Here is a 9,951-nt window from a genome sequence, read left to right on the forward strand (position 1 = left end):
ACAAGGGGAATTGGTTTTAAACTGCAAGAGGGAATATTTAGATTAGATGTTAGGAAGAAATTCTTCACTCAGAGGGTGGTGAGGCACTGGAACAGGTTGCCCAGAGAAGTTGTGGATACCCTATCGTTGTGGTTTAGCCCGGCTGGCAGTCAAACACCACACAGCCGTTCGCTCACCCTCCCCCCTCCCTCTCCGGGATGGGGGAGAGAAACGGGAAAGTGAAGCCTGTGAGTTGAGATAAAGACAGTTTATTAAGACAGGGAAAAGAATAACAACAATAATAATAATAATAATAGTATTAATAGTAATAATGTGTACGAAATAAGTGATGCACAATGCAATTGCTCACCACCCGTTGACCGATGCCCAGCCTATCCCCGAGCAGCCGGCCACCCCTCCACCCCGGCTAGCCACCCCTATATATTGTTCAGCATGACGTCAGATGGTATGGAATACCCCTTTGGCCAGTTTGGGTCAGCTGTCCTGGGTCTGTCCCCTCCCAGCTTCTGCTGCATCCCTAGCCTGCTCGCTAGCAGGACAGAGAGAGGCTGAAAAGTCCTTGGCTTGGTGTAAGCACTGCTCTACAACAATTAAAACATCAGCATGTTATCAGCGCTCTTCTCATTCTAATCCAAAACATAGCACCCTGCCAGCTACTAGGAGGAAAATTAACTCTGTCCTAACTGAAACCAGGACAGATATCCACCCCTTATTCCATACCATTTATGTCATGCTCAGGTTACACTCTTTCCAATACCTTCTAATTAATCACCATTTTCATCTATGATATATAGCAACCATGGTAGCGATGACATACAGTGTTATATGATAATTAACATATTATAATTCAACTCATGGGCTGTTCTCACCCAGTATTAGGTCCCCTTGAGGTACACACCGGACCTCCCCAGTCTCTTGCATTACCCACCAAGTGCATCCAGGTCCCCGAGCAAAAGCAATCCCACGAATGGGCTTGCCTTTTCCTGAGGCAGGAGTAGCCCAGACTGTCTTACCCAGCATGTTTCTTACGTGCACTACAGGAACTTTATCCCCTTCTACAGTGCATAACAGGTTTGATTGGGCAGGTCCAGCTCGGTTGGCAGATCCTCTAGTATTGACTAACCAGGTGGCCTTTGCCAGATGTGTTTCCCAATTTTTGAATGTCCCAGCACCCATTGCTTTCAGTGTAGTCTTTAACAGTCCATTGTATCGTTCAACTTTCCCGGAGGCTGGTGCATGATAAGGGATGTGATACACCCACTCAATACCATGTTCTTTGGCCCAAGTGTCTATAAGGTTGTTTCGGAAATGAGTCCCATTGTCTGACTCAATTCTTTCTGGGGTGCCATGTCGCCACAGGACTTGCTTTTCAAGGCCCAGGATAGTGTTCCGGGCGGTGGCATGGGGCACAGGATATGTTTCCAGCCATCCGGTGGTTGCTTCCACCATTGTAAGTACGTGGCGCTTGCCGTTGCGGGTTTGGGGGAGTGTGATGTAATCAATCTGCCAGGCCTCTCCATATTTGTATTTCAGCCATCGTCCTCCATACCAGAGAGGCTTTGACCGTTTGGCTTGTTTAATTGCAGCACATGTTTCACAATCATGAATAACCTGTGCAATAGTGTCCATGGTCAGGTCCACCCCTCGGTCACGAGCCCATCTGTATGTTGCATCTCTACCTTGATGGCCTGAGGTGTCATGGGCCCATCGGGCTATAAATAATTCACCTTTATGTTGCCAGTCCAGGTCCACCTGAGCCACTTCAATCTTAGCAGCCTGATCCACCTGCTGGTTGTTTTGATGTTCTTCAGTAGCCCGATTCTTGGGCACATGAGCATCTACATGGCGTACCTCTACAACCAGGTTCTCTACCCGGGCAGCAATATCTTGCCACAATGCAGCAGCCCAGATGGGTTTGCCCCGGCGTTCCCAGTTGTTCTGCTTCCATTGTTGTAGCCACCCCCACAGGGCATTTGCTACCATCCATGAATCAGTATAGAGATAGAGAACTGGCCACTTTTCTCGTTCAGCAATATCTAAGGCCAGCTGAACGGCTTTCACTTCTGCAAACTGACTCGATTCACCTTCTCCCTCAGCAGCTTCTGCAACTCGTCGTGTAGGACTCCATACAGCAGCTTTCCATCTCCGATGCTTTCCCACAATACGACAGGACCCATCAGTGAACAGGGCATATTTCTTCTCATTTTCTGGTAGCTTGTTGTACAGTGGGGCTTCTTCAGCACGGACCACCTCCTCCTCTGACGATATCCCAAAGTACTTGCCTTCTGGCCAGTCCATAATCACTTCCAGGATTCCTGGGCGACTGGGATTTCCTATTCGAGCCCGCTGAGTAATCAGTGCAACCCACTTGCTCCATGTAGCATCAGTTGCATGATGTGTAGAGGGGACCCTTCCTCTGAACATCCAACCCAGTACCGGCAGTCGGGTTGCCAGGAGGAGCTGCGCTTCAGTACCGACCACTTCCGAAGCAGATCGAACTCCCTCATATGCTGCCAATATCTCCTTTTCGGTTGGAGTATAGCGGGCCTCAGATCCTCTGTATCCCCGACTCCAAAACCCCAGGGGTCGACCCCGAGTTTCCCCAGGTTCTTTCTGCCAGAGGCTCCAGGTGGGGCCATTCTCCCCGGCTGCGGTGTAGAGCACATTCTTTACATCTGGTCCTGTTCGGACTGGCCCAAGGGCTACTGCATGAACTATTTCCTGTTTAATTTGTTCAAAGGCTTGTCGTTGCTCAGGGCCCCATTCAAAAGCATTCTTCTTACGGGTTACTTGGTAGAGCGGGTTTACAATCAGACTGTAATTTGGAATATGCATTCTCCAAAACCCCACGACACCTAGGAAAGTTTGTGTTTCCTTCTTGCTAGTTGGTGGAGACATAGCTGTTATTTTGTTGATCACATCCATTGGGATTTGACGACGTCCATCTTGCCATTTTATTCCTAAAAACTGGATCTCTCGTGCAGGTCCTTTAACTTTATTTTGTTTTATGGCAAAACCGGCCTTCAGAAGGATTTGGACTATTTTCTTCCCTTTCTCGAAAACTTCCTCTGCAGTGTCACCCCACACAATGATGTCATCGATGTACTGCAGGTGTTCAGGAGCCTCCCCCTGCTCCAGCGCAGACTGGATCAGACCATGGCAAATGGTAGGGCTATGTTTCCACCCCTGGGGCAGCCGATTCCAAGTATATTGGACTCCCCTCCAAGTGAAAGCAAACTGTGGCCTGCACTCTGCTGCTAGAGGGATGGAGAAAAATGCATTAGCAATATCAGTTGTGGCATACCACTTGGCTGCCTTTGATTCCAGTTCGTACTGGAGTTCTAGCATGTCCGGCACTGCAGCACTCAGTGGTGGCGTGACTTCGTTCAGGCCACGATAGTCCACTGTTAGTCTCCACTCACCATTAGACTTTCGCACTGGCCATATGGGACTATTAAAAGGTGAATGGGTCTTGCTGATCACTCCTTGGCTCTCCAGTTGACGAATTAGCTCGTGGATGGGAATCAGGGAGTCTCGGTTGGTGCGATATTGCCGCCGGTGCACAGTTGTGGTAGCGATTGGCACTTGCTGTTCTTCAACCCTCAGCAACCCCACAACAGAAGGGTCCTCTGAGAGACCGGGCAAGGTAGACAACTGTTTAATGTCCTCTGTCTCTAAGGCAGCTATGCCAAAAGCCCAGCGGAACCCTTTTGGGTCCTTGAAATATCCTCTTCTAAGATAGTCTATGCCAAGGATGCACGGAGCATCCGGGCCAGTCACAATACGGTGCTTTTGCCACTTATTTCCGGTTAGACTCACTTCAGCTTCCAATACAGTTAACTGCTGGGATCCCCCTGTCACGCCATAAATACAGATGGGCTCTGGCCCTTTACAGCTTGATGGCATTAGAGTACACTGTGCACCGGTGTCTACTAGAGCCTTATACTTCTGTGCGTCAGACGTGCCAGGCCATCGAATCCACACAGTCCAATAAACTCGGTTGTCCCTTTCCTCCCCCTGGCTGGAGGCAGGGCCCCTCTAGTCCTGGTCAGAATCTTCATTTCTGTGTTTAAAAGACTGCCTGCTAGAAGTTGGAGCAGCAAACTTTTCAGAGAACCCCTTTCTCCCGATTGTTTTCTTTTGCAACTCACGTACCCGTGCCTCTAGGGTCTCAGTAGATTTTCCATCCCATTTTCTCATGTCCTCTCCATGGTCACGTAGGTAAAACCACAGGGTGGTGCGGGGTGTGTACCCACCATATTGTCTTCTTTGCATGGATGCACGTTTACCCCTAATAGCTGAGACGCTGGTTTGTACAGGTGGGGAAGAAAATACACTCTCTTTAAGTTGGTGGACCTCTTCAATAAGTTTCTCCAAAGTATTCTCTTTTAGTTGGTGGCCACTGGTTTGTTCAGGTGGGGGGGAAGATAAATTCTCTTTAAGTTGGTGGAACTCTTCAGAGAGTTTCTCCACAGCCGAGACGCAGGCCTGTAGGGAAGAGGAGAGATTTCCTTCGTACTCCCGGAGTTGTTTAGCCATGTCACCCACTGTGGGATCTTCACCGTTTTTCCAGGTTATTATTGCCAATGTGCTGGCCCATGTTGATGGTGCATTCCGTACAAACTTCCGCCATATGGGTCGAGTACACTGGACTTCATCTGGATCTGTGGATGTTTGTGCATCGTCTAAGTCCTTATAAATTACTTCCCGTACGGCTAATTCCCTCAGGTACTGAATTCCCTTCTCCATGGTGGTCCACTTGACTGGTAGACATACAAGTTCTTCCTTGTAGGGATACCTTCCCTTCACAGCTAACAGGAGACGCCTCCAGAGGCTGTGAGATCGTGCTCCATCTCCAATTGCTTTGTCAATGTTTGCATCTCTAGCAAGGGATCCCAACCGCTTGGCTTCCCTGCCCTCTAATTTCACACCATTGGCTCCAGTGTCCCAGCACCGGAGCAGCCAGGTGACAAGCTGTTCACCTATACAGCGACCAAAATCTTTTCGCACATCTCGTAGCTCACGCTGGTATAGGGTTCGGGTAGTTACTGTTGACTTACTGACATCCTCATCCTCATCTTCATCCTCCTGCACACTTGATGGCCCAGCCTCGTCTTCTCCAGACCCAGACTTAGCAGAAGACTTTCTGCGTTCTAAACGACCTGCGTCTCTATACCACTTTTTCACCTTTTCTACAAGGGCAACTTGCACTGCTACAGCTCGCCTCTCCGACCCAGCCACAGGGTCTGCCACAGGGATTGGAATACCCTCTGCAGGGTCAACTTGCACTGCTACAGTTCGTTTCTCTGACCCAGCCACAGGAGTGGGAATGGCTGCGGGAGCTGGAGCCGGGACGGCTGCGGGAGCTGGAGCCAGAATGGCTGCGGGAGCTGGAGCCGGGACGGCTGCGGGAGCTGGAGCCGGGACAGCTGCAGGAGCTGGAGCCGGAACGGCTGCGGGAGCTGGAACGGCTGCGGGAGCTGGAACGGCTGCGGGAGCTGGAGCCGGGACGGCTGCGGGAGCTGGAGCTGGGACGGCTGCGGGAGCTGGAGCTGGAGTGGCTGCAGGAGCCGGGACTGGAACGGCCGCAGGGTCTGTCACTAGGTTGATAGTAGCATCAATTGCAGCTCGATAGGCACAAGCCAGACCCCAGCACGCCACAGTGATTTGTGTCACTTTGGAACTGCCAGAGTCATGACACCTTTTTTTCAAGCATTCTACCAGTTTTTTAGGATTTTGCAGTTGTTCAGGGGTGAATGTCCAAAACACTGGAGGTGCCCACTGCCCTAGAAACCTGCCCATATCCTCCCACACTCCCTGCCACTCGCAAATATCCCGCCTCAAGACAGATCTCCGGATGAGATTCCTAAGTAGTTGTTTAACCTTAAACAAAACCTGAAGCGCATTCAGGAGACATAACAACAAGAACATGCTGGTCTGAGTATCCCAAGGATATTCAACATCTTGGAGAGCTACCGTAACTAGCTCGGGGGATAAGAGGGTGGTGAAGGAGGAAGGGAGAGTGAACAGGTAGGAAAAAATATCTTCCCCTGTCCCCTCCAGAGACTGACTCCCTGATGAAAAAAGGCAATAGGTGTAATTGCTAATAGTTTCTGAGATATGGTTTCCGAAGTATAGAGTCGACGACAGTGCTGAGTACAAATACCAGGTTAGAGTCATGACCAGATACTTCATCATTTCATAAGCCATCGTTACACCACACAGTACCATAACAATCTTAAACCAGGGCCCGGAAAGGGTAAACAGCACGACAGGGAGCACATACAGAAAGTAACTTGCTATAAAACTCAATTTGGGGAACAGGCACAGCAGACTTGAGATTAAGGCAATCAACATTGTGACTAGCAACTATTAAGCAGGTCGAATACTTATACCAATTTTAGTTTAACACACTCTGGTCAAATCTGTCGATATCTCAACCCTTCGAGCCCCACGTTGGGCGCCAAATGGGCTGTTGTGGTTTAGCCCGGCTGGCAGTCAAACACCACACAGCCGTTCGCTCACCCTCCCCCCTCCCTCTCCGGGATGGGGGAGAGAAACGGGAAAGTGAAGCCTGTGAGTTGAGATAAAGACAGTTTATTAAGACAGGGAAAAGAATAACAACAATAATAATAATAATAATAATAATAGTATTAATAGTAATAATGTGTACGAAATAAGTGATGCACAATGCAATTGCTCACCACCCGTTGACCGATGCCCAGCCTATCCCCGAGCAGCCGGCCACCCCTCCACCCCGGCTAGCCACCCCTATATATTGTTCAGCATGACGTCAGATGGTATGGAATACCCCTTTGGCCAGTTTGGGTCAGCTGTCCTGGGTCTGTCCCCTCCCAGCTTCTGCTGCATCCCTAGCCTGCTCGCTAGCAGGACAGAGAGGGGCTGAAAAGTCCTTGGCTTGGTGTAAGCACTGCTCTACAACAATTAAAACATCAGCATGTTATCAGCGCTCTTCTCATTCTAATCCAAAACATAGCACCCTGCCAGCTACTAGGAGGAAAATTAACTCTGTCCTAACTGAAACCAGGACACCTATCCCTGGAAGTGTTCAAAGCCAGGTTGAATGGGGCACTGGGCAACCTAATCTAGTGGAAGGTGTGCCTGTGCATTGCAGGGGGGTTGGAACTAGATGATCTTTAAGGTTCCTTCCAACCCAAACCATTCTATGATTCTATGAATTCTTTGTTTTTCTTTACTTGCATGCTTTTGATTTACTTGTTACTTCTCTTTATGTCAACCCATGAGTTTTTTTAGTTTTACCTTTCTAGTTCTCTTCTCCATCCCACTGTGATGCCCTGCTCCTGCATGGGCTCCAATCCACAGGCTGCAGCTCCGGCCCGGGGCCTGCTCCTGCGGGGGCTCTCCATGGGCTGCAGCCTCCTCCAGGCCACATCCACCTGCTCCACCGGGGGCTCCTCCACAGGCTGCAGCGTGGAGATCTGCTCCATGTGGGACCCATGGCTTGCAGGGGGGCAGGAGGCCACCAGGGGCCTCCCCACAGACTGCTGAGGAATCACAGAATCACATAATGTTAGGGATTGGAAGGGATCTTGAAAGATCATCTAGTCCAATCACCCTGCCGGAGCAGAAACACCTAAATCATGTCAAATAGGAACGCGTCCAGGCGGGTTTTGAATGTCTCCAGTGAAGAAGACTCCCCAATCCCCCTGGACAGCCCGTTCGAGTGTTCTGTCACCTGCACTGTAAAAGTGTTGTCTCATATTTAAGCGGAACCTCCTATGTTCCAGCTTGCACCCATTGCCCCTTCATTGCCCTTGGGAACTTCAGCTCCAGCACCGAGAGCACCTCCTGCCCTCCTTCTGCACTGACCTTGGTGTCTGCAAAGCTGTCTGCTCTCCCAGACGTGCAAACAACATCACTTATTGGCTTGACTCTGGCCAGGGACAGGTCCCTTTGGAGCTGGCTGAAACTGGTCCTTATCTTACATGGAGCAGCTTCTGGACTCTTCACAGAGGCCACCACTGCAGTCCCCTACTACCAAAACCTTGCCACGTAAACACAATACAATGAGTAGAACTGAAATTTGAAGAGATAATTATTGAAATTTTGACTTACTTCAAAAAGACAGAAAAAACTATTTCTGTTTTCTAATCTATTTCACATAGGTTGTTTGAGACACCTACACACTCCTGGCACTGGTCCTTTCAGCAGCTACAATTATATAAACAAATAATAGATATTTATGTATGCCTTAACTGCCTCATCTGAAACTATTGCAGGTTGTACAATTTTTGCAAGCTAGTACTGTATTTTTGTAGCTTACGCACTCTGCACCTAAAGTCCAAAGTCAAGTCTTAGCCAGATTTAAATGTACTACATCCATCTTTGGCTGCACAGGATGTTATAAATTGCATCTCTCTCCATGAGTCTGTCCACATATTGTTTCAAAAGAATTCTGCATTAGCATTTCACTGAAATTTAAAAACACTTGAATGTCTTTTATCACATGGAAAAAGTTCAATCACAACACACCAGTAGTTGTCTTTTTCTGGATTAATATTGCTCGTGACCTAGCTACTCTATTCCCTAAGAAAATTTGCACATCTGCCCCTTGCTCCATGTTGTTGGTACCTGCCTATTCTCCGATGATTATCTGCCTAAGGCTACCTTAACAGAAAACAGGGAAAAAAATCTTGTCTGAATTCATCTTTTTCTGTATGAGATTTTCATTGTATATGAATAAAGCTGTATTTAATGTAACTTTATATATAGTGGAATCAACATCTGATTTTAGACTTTAATATTACAAACATGTGGACAATGAATACTTCAGGGTATAAACACGACTAACTGATTAAGAAGATACAAGTTCTTCAAGTAGCTTTTTACTACTGATTTACAAGGCACTTGATTTAACATAATTTAAGTGAGTTTTATTTCCTTTCACAGTAAAAGCCTGTTGTATTATCAAGGAGGACTAAACCTGATGAGAGCCCTACATATTTATGGGAAGACACAGACTCCTGAAAAAAAAATTGTCTTGCAAAGAAAAAGGGAGAACAAATGGATGTCAGAATGAAATAAGAGAATCAAGTGCTCAGAGTGGAACTTGATTGATATCTTGGGGATTTCAACTCACCAGTTGTCTGAAGAAAATACAACACAGCAGAGAGGAAACAGTCTAGGAAGTTTCTAGAGTATGTGGAAGATAAGTTCCTGAAACAGGTGGTGAGTGAGCCAACAAGGGTTGGCTCTGGATCCCACTGGATCTTTTGCTTGTGAAGAGAGAATAGCTTGTGGGTTATGTGAAGGTTGGAGGACGTTTCGGGGATAGTGATCATGAATTAATAAAGTTTTCAATTCTTGGAAAAGTAAAGAGATGGGTTAGCAGAACTGCCACCCTGGGCTTCTGGAGGGCAGACTTTGACGTTTAGGAGACTGGTTGGCGGAGTCCCTTGGGATGCAGTGCTGCAGAGCAGAGGAGTCCAGGAAGGCTGGACACTCTTCAGGAAAGAAATCCTAAAGACACAGGAGCAGGCTGTCCTCCCCATGTGCTGAAAGACAAGCTGACATGGAAGAAGACTGGCCAGGATGAACAGAGAGCTATGGCTAGAGCTCAGGAAGAAAAAGAGGTTTTATGACCCTTGGAAGAAAGGGCAGGCCTCTCAGAAGGACTATAAAGATGTCATAAAGACGTGCAAAAAAAAAAATAAAATAAAAAGAAAAAAAAAAGAACTAGAGCTCAATCTGGCTACTGCTGTTAAAGACAATAAAATTGTTTTTATAAATACATAAACAAGAAAAGGAGGACTAAGAAGAATCTCCATCCTTTATTGGATGTGTGGTGGTAGAAACATAGTGACGAGATGTGTAAAAAGCTGAGGTACTTAATGCCTTCTTTGTTTCAGTCTTCAGCAGCAATTCCAGCTGTTCTCCAGCTACCCAGTCCCCTGAGCTGGCAGAGAGGGA

The sequence above is a fragment of the Cygnus olor genome, chromosome 3 (assembly GCF_009769625.2).
Source record: "Cygnus olor isolate bCygOlo1 chromosome 3, bCygOlo1.pri.v2, whole genome shotgun sequence".
Lineage (NCBI taxonomy): Eukaryota > Metazoa > Chordata > Aves > Anseriformes > Anatidae > Cygnus > Cygnus olor.